The sequence below is a fragment of the Squalius cephalus genome (genome assembly GCF_949319135.1).
Source record: "Squalius cephalus genome assembly, chromosome: 1".
Lineage (NCBI taxonomy): Eukaryota > Metazoa > Chordata > Actinopteri > Cypriniformes > Leuciscidae > Squalius > Squalius cephalus.
Genome location: NC_137122.1, coordinates 18,606,088 through 18,618,939, shown reverse-complemented (window position 1 = coordinate 18,618,939; position 12,852 = coordinate 18,606,088). Strand labels below are relative to the sequence as shown.

The 12,852-nt window shown below is 37.5% G+C and overlaps 1 long non-coding RNA gene across 1 annotated transcript; it reads right to left on the bottom strand.

Annotated features, from left to right (window-relative positions):
* Window positions 1-6,842: 6,842 nt before the first annotated feature.
* On the bottom strand, window positions 6,843-12,599 carry LOC307169302. The gene is made up of 3 exons (XR_013823082.1): window positions 12,435-12,599; window positions 9,409-9,495; window positions 6,843-6,876 (listed from the first exon to the last, which is right to left on the bottom strand). It is a non-coding gene; the product is annotated as an uncharacterized lncRNA (long non-coding RNA).
* Between the last annotated feature and the right edge of the window lie 253 nt (window positions 12,600-12,852).

The window sequence follows — 12,852 nt, the reverse complement described above, 5'->3', positions numbered from 1 at the left end:
CATGCAGGACACTCTCTCCAATTGTGTCTCTTTATATTTCCGCATTATATTCCCACACCCAGCCGATCTACTGTCTTTATCCACTTTACTATGCCTCTTTTGTGTAGGCCAGTTCACTTTCTTTATTGACTGTTTTGGTTTTGAACTTAAAGCTGCCGTCTGCAAGATTTTTTGATCATATTCACTGAAACCGACACTATGCTCCGACAGAAAAACATAAATCAGCCGGTTTTAGAAAAAAACTCGCCTTCTACCTCCACCTGGAGCCTGTTATTTGTTCCACCGCTCCCAGTTCTTCTGGTCCAATCAGCGCAGGGCTGTGTGAGATCTGACTGTCAATCACAGTTCGTGCACATGCCACAGATCCCCCCTCCCCCTTTGCGCACATTACAATATCACATGCACTCGCCTGAAGTTCGCAGGTGTGTTGGATTGTACGAAGCATGATGGGGGAGAGAAAATCTACTAACAAGCTTCCAATTCCTTGGTTAACAACCAGAGCTAGGAGGTCCAAAACAACCAAGGAAAAGAAAATGATGCTTCGATGCTGAAGAGACGGATACATTCACAGAAAATCTGGTGCACACACACTGACAAGCACAAACTCGATGGGAGGGTGCTTGGTGGTAGTGGAGGAGGGGCATGAGCAGGGCCTGAAAACACCCGACCACATGCCAAATGCAGGTGAATTCTGCAATTGGCGGGTAACACTGTCAATCTACCTGCCACATTGGCAGGCAGCCAATGAGAATCGACCCTTCGCGGGGAGTTTGATTGACAGGCGATCTGGCCAATCATAATCCGCCGAATCCGCCTTTTTTTTTGTCCGACAAAGCAGTCAGGAGAGTTCAACGTTGGAGGATTTGAACTTGAAAAAGTGTACTGAGTAAGCCTACTGACATATTTCCGCAGTTAAAACTACATTCCTTCTTATGTTCATTCATGTTTATTTGATGCTATAAATTAACTAGAAGGAAGAGATGATCGGTTTACGAGCAGCTTTAACTTGAGGCACCACAGCGATCTGTCAAGATACATTACAGAGCCACAAAACGGTATTGTCTAAATTTCTTTAAAAATGACCAAATTATAACGTTGAGACTTTGTTTAATATCAAAAGTAACCACTGTCTTGTCTGTCAGCGTGTTGTCAGTGTCTCTGCTGCGCGATGTGTTTTTCATTGCGTGAGATCATGGTTTGGCGTGAGCGCGGTGTAGCTTGTCGGACATAGCAACAGTAACTAAAGGGGCGAAGTTTTTTTTTGTGTGTGTTTTTTTTTTTGCAACTGTTGTTCTTTGACATTCAAACGAAGTTGTATGTTTCGTTGGATTTTAGCTAAAAATGTGGCGGCACATTACTGGAGTAAAGAAAGCATCTGAGAAAGTTTGAGTGTTTCGGAACGTATGTGATCGGAGAGAAAGATGCATCTTCTCTGACTACGTTTGAATGTGTGAGTTGTATTAAACTGTTGGTGAGATGAGATGAGATAATGCAACGCTGACATAGGCTACAGTACAATGACAGTTGCACAGATGTTGTGTCCAAATATCCGGTAGCCTACCCGGTAACTTTACCAGTAATAACAATATTAATTTAGTTCTGCTTAACGGTTCCTGAACGCTGTAACTAACAGCTGCCCAGCCATCAACACAGCCGCGTGTGATTTGTTTACATACGAGCTGCACTAGGTCTATATCTGTATTCTAAGAGTTATTATTACTTGAATGGATCTCGTTAATAACTTGACAGCACTTAAATGTGTATTCTTACAAGTTAAAGAACAAATGTTTGTGCAATTCCTTTTTTTTCACCTTTTATGAGGCAAAAAAAAAAAAATGTCTGGTAAAAAGTCACAGTGGCGGGTGGTCAAAAAAGTTAACTTCAGGCTCTGGGCATGAGAGTTGTAAACATTACAAATTTTGGCTAAGTTTTGCCAGACTTGCCGACTGCAGCTTTAAAGCATGAACGTCCCCTGCTATTTGGACCTCACATGAACTCCACCCAGGATAGGCTGCTGTCTCTTCACGGCCTCACTTTACCTCACTTTAATCACGGCTTTTTCCAGTGTGAGCTCAGGATCGAGTTGCATTCTTTCAGACAGTCTTGCATCTTGAATACTTACAAGTTTGTCCCTTATCAGTTCGTCTCAAAGCTCCAAACTCACAATGTTGTGTGAGAGCATGTACAGCAGTGATGAAAGCTTCGATACGCTCTCCTGCCTCTTGATTACGTCTGTTAAAACGTTAAAAAATCACATGATGTTTGCTTACACAATGCCGTGTGAACGCCGTTTCCACTGTCTCATATGACTTTTTCTCCTTCTCAGACAGGGGAAGAACATTCAGGATATCTTCAGCTTCGTCACCGATGGTATACATAAACGTATTAACCTGATATTATCGTGACTGCTTGTCTAGGCCTGACGCAATTCTATAACACTCAAAGCGCCGCATCCATTTGAGCCATTCACTTATATGGCTGAAATCAAACTTGCCTGTGGGTATCAGCGACGGCATCAGATGCCGCATACTTGCTGCTTCATCATCCATTGTCACCTCCTTTTATTTTTCCTGCTGTATCTCACCAGCTCACCTGTCCTCTTTTCTCCGTCTCGCTCACTCGCGGCTTCTCCGATCTCTGCTTTAAACTTTGTTTCTATCCGCGCACACACTTTCTCCCGAGTATTTATGGTGGCATCGCAACTAACAGTTAACTGTTTTTTCCTAAACTTCTGACACCATGTTATGCGAGCGGAAAGCATGAGAAGGAGACAGCGATTAACATATAACAAGCTTTACTTCATGTCTGTTCACCATTTAAATGTGTCCGGGTAACACCAGAGCTTAAACAATTATTTCCTTTTCAGACACTCCTGAGTTATTGGAGTCTGGACCGTAACACAGAGATGATCATCTTCCCGCAGTGAGAACATCACTGAACCACAAACTCTACCTCAGTGTGCTTAATGCCCAAACACACCAGGCAACGATCGTGACCATCAGCCGGCGCCAGGAAACGACCGCATCCAGAAACACACGGGTGGAACGACATCTTGAAAAAGACGCAGTGTCACACGTGTATAACGCTCTTTCAGGGAACTGTATCTCTCTTTATAGTGCTGAAGCGCACAGGGGAAATGGCAGCAGCACTCACTCTTTCAAGCTGAATAAACAGCAGAATCTCTCAGGCCAGATCCCAATTCATCGTGCGTTCTGATGTGACGTCGAACATTACAGTCTGAAAGGAAACTCATTCTTCAGCGGATGCTCTCATGTGAAGTGTCACTGTATACAGCAAACTGAAGATGTTCTGTAGACTTCACCTCTATTGAAGACAATAGTGTCATTATCCAGCTCAAATCAATTCAGTTATTCTGTGTTCTCATATAAAAGGGTCAAGTACAGTTATTATAGTATTTTCAGAAAAATAATTAACTGAGCAAGCCGAATGTGACAGTGGCAAGAAACCAAAACTCATTTTTTTTTTTTTTTACAGTTTTGGACATTATTCAAGTGATTTACTACAGTAAATACATATATGAAGAGTTTAGATGCAAACGCCTCTAAGTGCCATCTGAAATTTTCTTCCAGAATGATAATTGTTATCAGCCTCAGTAATTTCACTTAAATGGCAATGAAGATTACCTTTTTAATTGTCATTTAAGAGAAATTACTGAACTTAAATAAACAAGGTTGATAACAATTATCATTCTAGAAGAAAATTTCCGATGGCACTTAGAGGCTTTTGCATCTGAACTCTTCATATATTTGCGAATATACCGTATAACTGTTGAGCTAAGTGAACCTGAAGGTAGTGATGGTGAGATGAAGCTTCAGCCTGATGTGTGTAAAAGATGATTTCTCAAGGTTTCGAATGCACACAGCGACACCTGCTGGTCAATGCAAATATTGTGCAGAACAAAAATCCTCAGGAGTCTTGACAGCATCAAGATGTGTTACATGGTTCATGATACATTAACATATACACACATAAACACATGTATAAATAAATAAATTAACAAATGAGTTCTTTGAGTTTTGTTGTTTCATAATTTTGTAACTGGGCAGTGCTTTTGTTGAACAGAGGGGAATGATGGAGTTCTTTAGCCAGGATAAAAGAGGGTGAAAGTGATTAATATGGACTGGACAGAGAGAAGTGGAAGAGGAAGTTTAAAAACAATATTTCTTCCACTGTCTTCAGGCCGAGTCCAAACCCTTCTCGAGGCACTGCAATCAAACAAGGCTTCGAATGTCCCTTCACTAAAACAACACAAGCCTGGATACGGAGATCCGACTGGAAGATCCTGGTGTTCTCGACACAAGCTTCAAAGCCTCGGTATCAGGCGCAAAAGCACCAGCTCAAGGAACATACAAAATAAACATAATCCAAGTCATGAGCCCTTTAATTGTGACACACTGAGCATATTTTACAAATCATTTGCTATAGTTAGTTTGCCATGTTTTCCTGACTTTAAGAAACACAAGGTAAAATGAAGCAACATAGCATTAAAAAAAAACATTCCTTCAATGTCTGGCAAATGAATGAATACAGGAAACATTAATTACAGTGTTTATGTGATTTTGGTAATCATTTTGTCCTTTTCTTATTTTTCAGTCTCCATGAAGAACAAAATCGTCTGCAAGGTATAGTTAAAACATGTGTTCAAAAATGAATAATAGGGGGCGGCACACATGCTTTGCACTATGTACCTTTGAGCCTGAAGCTATTTGTTTAATGTAATAAATGAGTGGGTTTTTTACCCTCTTTTCTTTTAGTATTTAAATGTATTGTGTTGTCTATGTATGTGAACCACCAATGTAGCCGAAACTAGTTTCCCCAAGAGAATTAATAAAACTTTAAACTTGAAGTGAATGGAGAGTCAGATGCAGAAACTCACAGAAGGGACTATGAGCAGAAATGGACAGAGATCACCACACCTGATCTTGAGTGATGAAACATCCTCATATACCTGTGCGCACATGTTATATATGTACATATTTTACATTTCCATGCATGAGAAATAGGAACAATTTCATTTAGTAAATATTTCACATAATGTGAGGGGGAAATATGCAGAAAACCCTTTCGCGCCCGACAGAAATCTGCCAGTGAGATATTTAAGCCTTTAAAACTATTGTCTGTATCTTTCCACATGTGCAATTCTTCTTCTGTAATTCCTAGAGCAAATATGTCAATCTCTCCATAGGATGACAAGGACTCTTGTGCTCCTGAAAATTATGAAAGAAGAGGAAACATGTGAAACTAATGCCATTCACATGAATTCTGCAGGGATCAGATAAATTCAAAAGTGTTTTCTTACTGATAGATGAGTATTCATGATTACATTATTTACAAAAGGATGTTTGTGCAAAAGTAACCATTCAAAATACACCAGATATAAAGTATAACTATACAGGCTTCTGTCTAATACTGTTTACACTGCTCAGTTCACAAACAGGACAGAATGTAATTTATACATTTATGGTGTATTATGTGGGTATATTATCAGTAATAAAATAATCATAAAAAATGTGTAATCATTTAAAAAGAAGAAGAAAAAAAAAACTGCCATTTAAATCAATGCGATTCAGAGATGAAGGCCATATACTAATGTTGTCCAATAGAGGGAGACACAGGATAACAAATCCTTTAAGATCGTAGTTTAAAGACTGTGAAAATTGCTCAATAAATTTACTTGTTGTAAAAAAATTGTATACAGTTGTTTCCTCTTTTGCGTTTCCTAGCTGATTTATCTAATAGTTTATTATTTTCCACATTCCCGACTGGAGGACTCGGGATAACAGACAAAGGCTTTGCTGTGAATAGTGTATCAGGTCAAGATGACACTGGTTTCAGTCTTCTAGTGTCTGACTGTTGAAGATATATGCATTTCAGGAGTAGCATTTCAGTAACACACCAATTTTCTCAAACTGCAGAGACAGTTTCTGAAACGACTGAAACGCTTCTTTTACATCAACACTCGAGCCATTAATACTCACACTTACTATTCTATATTACAATACATTACGAGCTCATGAGGGGAAATCACCATATTTGTAACAAACATCTCAGGAAAGGAGACATATTAAACACAATTGCAGAGGTTTTATTAAGAAAATTAGCATTAATCATTCAAAATTAAAAAGATGCTTAAAACAGGATTGAACAGACAAGATACAAGAATCACCAAATCAGCTCCACCACACAGAACAGAGAGAGATTATACAGTCTGAATCTGTCCATTACTGTATTTAATATTATATTTAAAGCAGTTTACAAGCACAAGAAAATTTTATCTAAACTTGGTGTCACTATTTCTTCAGGGTGATCAGAGTTTTTCTCTGTTTTCTGAGAAGAAGAAAATAAAACAATGAACAATCCTCTGTAAGTTTTTGCTATTGTAAATATTGCTGCAGATTCGCTCAAAACTCACCAGTATTTTATTCTAATATTGTCGGCATCTCTATTTCCTCTGGGTGCTTCGAGTCCTTCCTCCCTGCAAAATAAAAGCATTGACTGACCGTATGTGTTTTTATCATGATTGCAGATGTTCCAGATCAGATGAGTGTGAATCATCAGATTGTGTGCGGCTCAAAACTCACCAGCTCTTCTTGCACAGATGATCTGAAGAAGAATCACAGTAGGAGCAGCAAACACTGCGATCTCAACAATAATCACAATCACTGCAGGAAACATGAAAGGAAGAAGAGAAACTGTACATGACTGAAGTCAAGGGTATTCAACTATCAACAGTTATTGATGAAGCTTTTACAGACTGACTGATAGTTTAATGTTATAAAGCTGTCAGTATAAATGAACGTGTCGTACCTCTGTATATTAATCCAGCAGTCACACTGACTTCAGTTTCTCCTGGATCTGTGGATCACGTCTGTTAGTTCAGTTCAACACATAATGCATCATAAACAAAACATCATCAACACATAATGCTCCAGCTTCACACAGATGGCGAGATGTGCTGAATTTGCAGGAGAAGCCTAAATTACTTAAAGCTTAATTTGAGCTTGACCTGCGAACTTAAGGGTTATTGTTAGAGGTTTTGTGTGTGTGTGTGTGTGTGTGTGTGTGTGTGTGTGTGGTCGCAACATTTTTTTGTTTTTTGTTTTCAATGCATAAGGATGTTGTGTAAGTTCCAGGAATGCACTCATACTTTGATAGTAGTACCAGTTTATAACAATTATTAGTTAACAAGTTGCCAACACTTCGGAAAAAAGAATAATTCGTTGTTACACTGAATCGCTTTCTGTCAGGACTTTTACATACTTTTCCCAAATCACTGAAGTGACCTCGACGTCTGGGTTAGCGGTAGCATGAGCCGTCAGGCAAGTGTTATTTAAATAAACTCCTGATGTACTTACAAACTTTCCAATGCCTCGTTTTATGAGTACAGAACCTATTTGTACTACTATAGAAGTTTGGTACCATTCCGGGCATTATTAGTGGAGTAATTTACAAGATACATCATTGGATCCATTAGCGTCAGCACTAAGCCATCCGGCTGAAATCTCTAAATAAGCTCTGACTTTAATAATGTTCAACCAAGGGAAAAAAGGCTTCTGGGGGGGTGTTTGGCTCGAGGTCATGGTGCAAAGGACCCTAGGTTGATTTTACTCCGAACCATCCCTTTAAATTACATCCAGTTTATTAGCAACACTGTGCACGAGCGAATCCCGCGATATCCATCTTTGATCTCACAGGTGTCTGATCCACAACGAGAAGAGAGAACTGTCCGTCTTGCCTGCGCTTTTTTCACTCCTCCTCTCACAGCAGCCGCCTACTCTCGCATATATTTCAGGCGAGGCAAGGCGCATCTCAAACAAGCCTAATGCTTCTCTGGTCGCGCGCACGCATCCAAAACCAGTGAACATATCACGAGACGAGAGAGATTCCTTAAAGGGGCCACAAACATTTTTAATACAAAATAGAAACAATGTATATTTATACTACTTGGCCACATTTTGTTTCTACACCATGTTTAGGCTATTGTATTTTGGCCTATACTGCTTTCATATTCTCATTACATTTATATTAAGCCAACTTTCCACTTAAAAAAAAAAAAGTTTATCTTTTTTTTCTTATAATTCACTCCATCCGTATTTTCTATGTTTTAATTCTAGAAGCATATTCATGTAAATTCGGCATAACTTTGATGTGTTTTAATGGGTGCGTGCGCTGAACATTCGAGTAGCATTAAAACAGGAGCGGAGGGAGTTACTATGGAAACGGGGAAACTCAACTGACAAGCTGCAAAAACTCTGTCTCACTGTTGTTTTCACAGCTTTCAAGCAAGTTTATTCCAAAAAGTTACACATATAATACACACAACTGTTCCTGACACTTTCTTAACGCTTCTGTTGAATATTTCGTTTACAGAAATGGTTTAGTGTCTTCGAAAAAGTCTGTTAGCATCTTAGCCGTTAGACAAGCTAGACCCACATAGCAACATTGTGACGTCCCAGATCGGTCCACCCAAGGGCCGTCATTCCACGCTGCATGAGGGCCAGATCATCTTTCCAAATGTACCAAATGTGGGCCGGGTCTGGGCTGAAACAATGTTGCTATCTGGGATATGAAATGATAGTATGTCCCAAAGCTTGTCTACTCTTCTACTACACACTCAAAAGTATCTACTTTTTCTTCACAAAAAGAGTACATACTTTTAGGGCGTAGTGTAAGAAGGTGAATTGAGCATTAGAGTAAAAAATAAGTGAAGTCGGCCATTTTCTCTTCAGTTTCATCTGAGCTGTTGAGGTGAATGGCAGGACAAACTTTCTCCGGTCAGACCGAAACAAAATGTTGGCAGAGATAACTATTTTTCTTTAAGGTCAAACATATATATTTTTAAAAATATATTTAAATCAGTTTATTTCATATTGGGGTCATAAGACACCCAGACTTGATGAATAACTGAAATTTTATATGTTAAACTTGTTGCCGAGCATTACGAGTGTACGGCTTATTTTGTGTTTCTCTCTTTTTGTATATTTGTTTTGTTTACTTTTACATGTATGTTTTTTGATAATTTTGTGAGTGGATGAGCAGTATTTTAAGTCTGTTTGGTGTTTTTCAAGGATCTACAGTGAATGCGCTGCATGGATGAGCTCAACATATCGTCTTCATGTGACGCTTTCTGGGAGAATCGAGTGAAAGAACCGGAGTGTTATATGAACACACTACTCTCACTGTTTATACTAAACATGTCATAGAATATGCATAAGTACGCTAATTGGGACACACCATAAAAGTCCATGAAATGAAACTAAAACAACAACTCAATGTGACAATCATACTGTAGAATATGACAGTCATATTTTGATGAGTGAACACTGAAGATAACTCTAGCATTATGCTCTGAAAAGCACTGATGTGAGAAAGACAGTGATGATGTACCTTTAGAAACGTGTGTGTTTATAGTTGAGGGATCCTGAGAGTGTGTGATGTGGACTGGATTCACTGCTGTCATTGAATCAGCTTGAGCTGTGAAGATGAATGTTAGTTCAGATCATTAATACGTAAGGAATAATTGACGACAGGCCGTTGAATTATTAGAAAAATAATGCACACCCGAGGTGGTAATGCGGCCGTTGCACCTCGGGTGTGCATTATTTTTCTAATAATTCAACGGCCTGAAGACAATTATTCCGCTTATACTACAGTTACCACACCTCGAAACATTGTTCAGATTATGTATTTCAAGACGTTTGTAAAGTTTTTGTCATTAAAACGCTCTTGTATGTAGGACTAATTTTTTACGCATCTAATCTCAAGCCTCCGTTGCTAATTCCAAAACGTCATTTTAGAGTTAGTAACGGAGGTTTGAGCCACTGATAGCAGACTAATGCTGGGGACACACGACTAGCTGACACATTCTCTGACTGTTTTCATCGACAGATTTTAAACACAGACTCTGAACACAGACTGAACGCGCTGAACACGCATTTGGGCATGATCAGTCATAAGTATCAAATTACATTAATAACCGGCCTTAAAGTGTGTCCCCAGCTTAATGCAGTTATTAATGCAGTTATTAGATGGAGCAATAATTATTTATTTATTAATTCAATTCGTTTTAATTAACCCTTGTGCATCCTTGAGGACATTTTTGGCTTTTTCAGTTTTGTTTTTTTGATCACTTTGCCTGTGTTAATGCTAACTGCATAAAATTTGGCACGGGTGTGTATTTTTATTGGAATTTTACTATTTCATCATCATTTTCTTTAAAAAATCAATTTTGCACTAGTTACACAAAATACTTCCTCTCAGGACCTTAAGGACAAAAATGTCCCCATTGAAACCCATTAAAACTGCATTTTTTAATCCCTGTGCCGTTTAACTATAAAATGATAAAATCTTTTTTAATAGGCTTTCATTCTGTTGGCAAGGCTTCAAAATTGACATTTTTACCATTTTTTATCAGATGGTGCCATTTTTTCAGGTTAGGCCTATAAAGCAAATACTCGCTTTATTCCTGTTTTCTGCTTCGGCATATTATAGAGCCAACTGGATAAATTATGCAACGATAATTGTGTGGGTTTGTTGGTATGGATGTCTAAGTGTGGTTGGTATGTGTGTTATAAAAAAAAATGTGTTTGTGTGCATGTGTGTGCTTGTAATATTTGAGAGAGAAAAACTCAACTGCAAATCGAAAATTCAATCACTGTGTTCACCAGTGGAGTTTTGCTGGCATCCAATGGGGAAAGTCTGGTACTGCGCCCAAACAAAATCTTACTGAAAGCTCATTTTTTGAGATATCATCCTCAAATTCGGAACACAACCTGTTTAGATTTATGGCTTTGAATTTATATCAGTTTTAGAGTTCCAAATGTTTCATAAAATATATATTTTATATAAAATATTGATTATAATGTTCATAAATATTTTTCATAAACTTAAACTTCTATAACATTTTTTTGGTTGCACTTTTTTTCATTTTTTTCACTTCAACAACAATCTGCCAAGGGTCTTCTTTAAAATGAGACCAAACTTAAGTATTTGCTCCCAAGCATAACATTTTTATGAGAGTTTTTTGACTTGGACATTTTTGTCCCTTTTGGACCTATGAGTAAGTTTTTTTTTTTTTTTTTATGTTAACTGCATTAATTTTGGCACAGGTGTCTATTTTTATTGTAATTTTACTATTTCACCCCCATTTCATTTGAAAAAAAAAAAAATGTTGCACTAGTTACACAAAATACTTATATATATTTTATATAAAATATTGATTATAATGTTCATAAATATTTTTCATAAACTTAAACTTCTATAAAAAAAATTTGGTTGCACGTTTTTCACTTTTTTCACTTCAACAACAATCTGCCAAGGGTCTTCTTTAAAATGAGACCAAACTTAAGTATTTGCTCCCAAGCATAACATTTTTATGAGAGTTTTTTGACTTGGACATTTTTGTCCCTTTTGGACCTATGAGTAAGTTTTTGTTTTTTTGTTACTGTTAACTGCATGAATTTTGAGCTATTATAGAGCCAGTTGGATAAATTATGCAATGATAATTGTGTGGGTGTGTTGGTATGGATGTCAGAGTGTGGTTGGTATGTGTGTTATAAAAAAAAAAAAAGTGTATGTGTGTGTTTGTAGTATTGAGAGAGAAAAACTCAACTGCAAATAACAAAGCCAATCACTGTGTGACCAGAGGAGTTTTGCTGGGATCCAATGGGGACAGTTTGGTACTGCGCCCAAACAAAATCTTACTGAAAGCTCATTTTTTGAGATATCAACCTCAAATTTGGAACACAACTTATTTAGATTTATGGCTTTGATTTTCTAGCCGTTTTAGAGTTCAACTTGTTTCATAAAATATATATTTTATATAAAATAATATTCATAAATAATTTTCATAAACTTAAACCTATATAACTTTTTTTTGGATTTACTTATAAAAAAAAATTAACTTCAGCAATAATCTGGCAAGGGTATTCTTTAAAATGATACCAAAGTTAAGTCTGTGCTCCCAAGCTTCAACTTTTTATGACCGTTTTTTGACATGGACATTTTTGTCCTCTTTGGACCTATGAGTAACTTTTTTAAATTGATGCACAAGGGTTAATTCGTTAATTTTTTTTTCTATTATTGACAGATGACAGACTAGCCAAATAAATGAAACACAAAGCCCTTTTAACAAGTAGGCCTATCAATAATTATTTATTTGTTAAATTAAATGCAATAAAAATCTGTGCTGCAGGACTATCCATTTATTTAGCCTATATTCAGTTTAATTTTCTATTGATTATAATATAGATAGGACTATATACTTTATCTATTAAAATTGAACTGCATGTTTCCATTGATTGTGAAGCTAGACATTGAAAATTGCAGATCAAGCGCATGGGGCTAAGTTCAGTGATACTGATAAACTTTCGTGTTACTGACATTATGAGGGTCTTCTAACACTGTTTTCTCACCTGAATACTTGACAGTGTATCTGACTGAGGTCTTGACTTGATTTCTGTGAGTAAGCCGACATCTCCACTCTCTGTTGTCATCTTCATTCAGGAGTGTTGTAGTCAGAGTGATGATGAAACAGTGATATTGATCTGATGATGATAATATCTGATATCTGGAGTCTGTCTTCAGATCAACACCAGTCTGATTCACCCACAACAGCCCAATTCCCACAGAACTGACCAAAAAATCACAGGAGTATCGAGTATATAAATACAACTGACAGGAGAGAGTCACAGAGCGGCCTGGACTGATCTCAGTCTGTGAGGATGAAGATGATGATGATGAAGATGATGATGATGATGATGATGATGATGAAGATGATGATGATGAAGAAGATGATGATGATGATGATGATGATGATGATGATGATGGAGA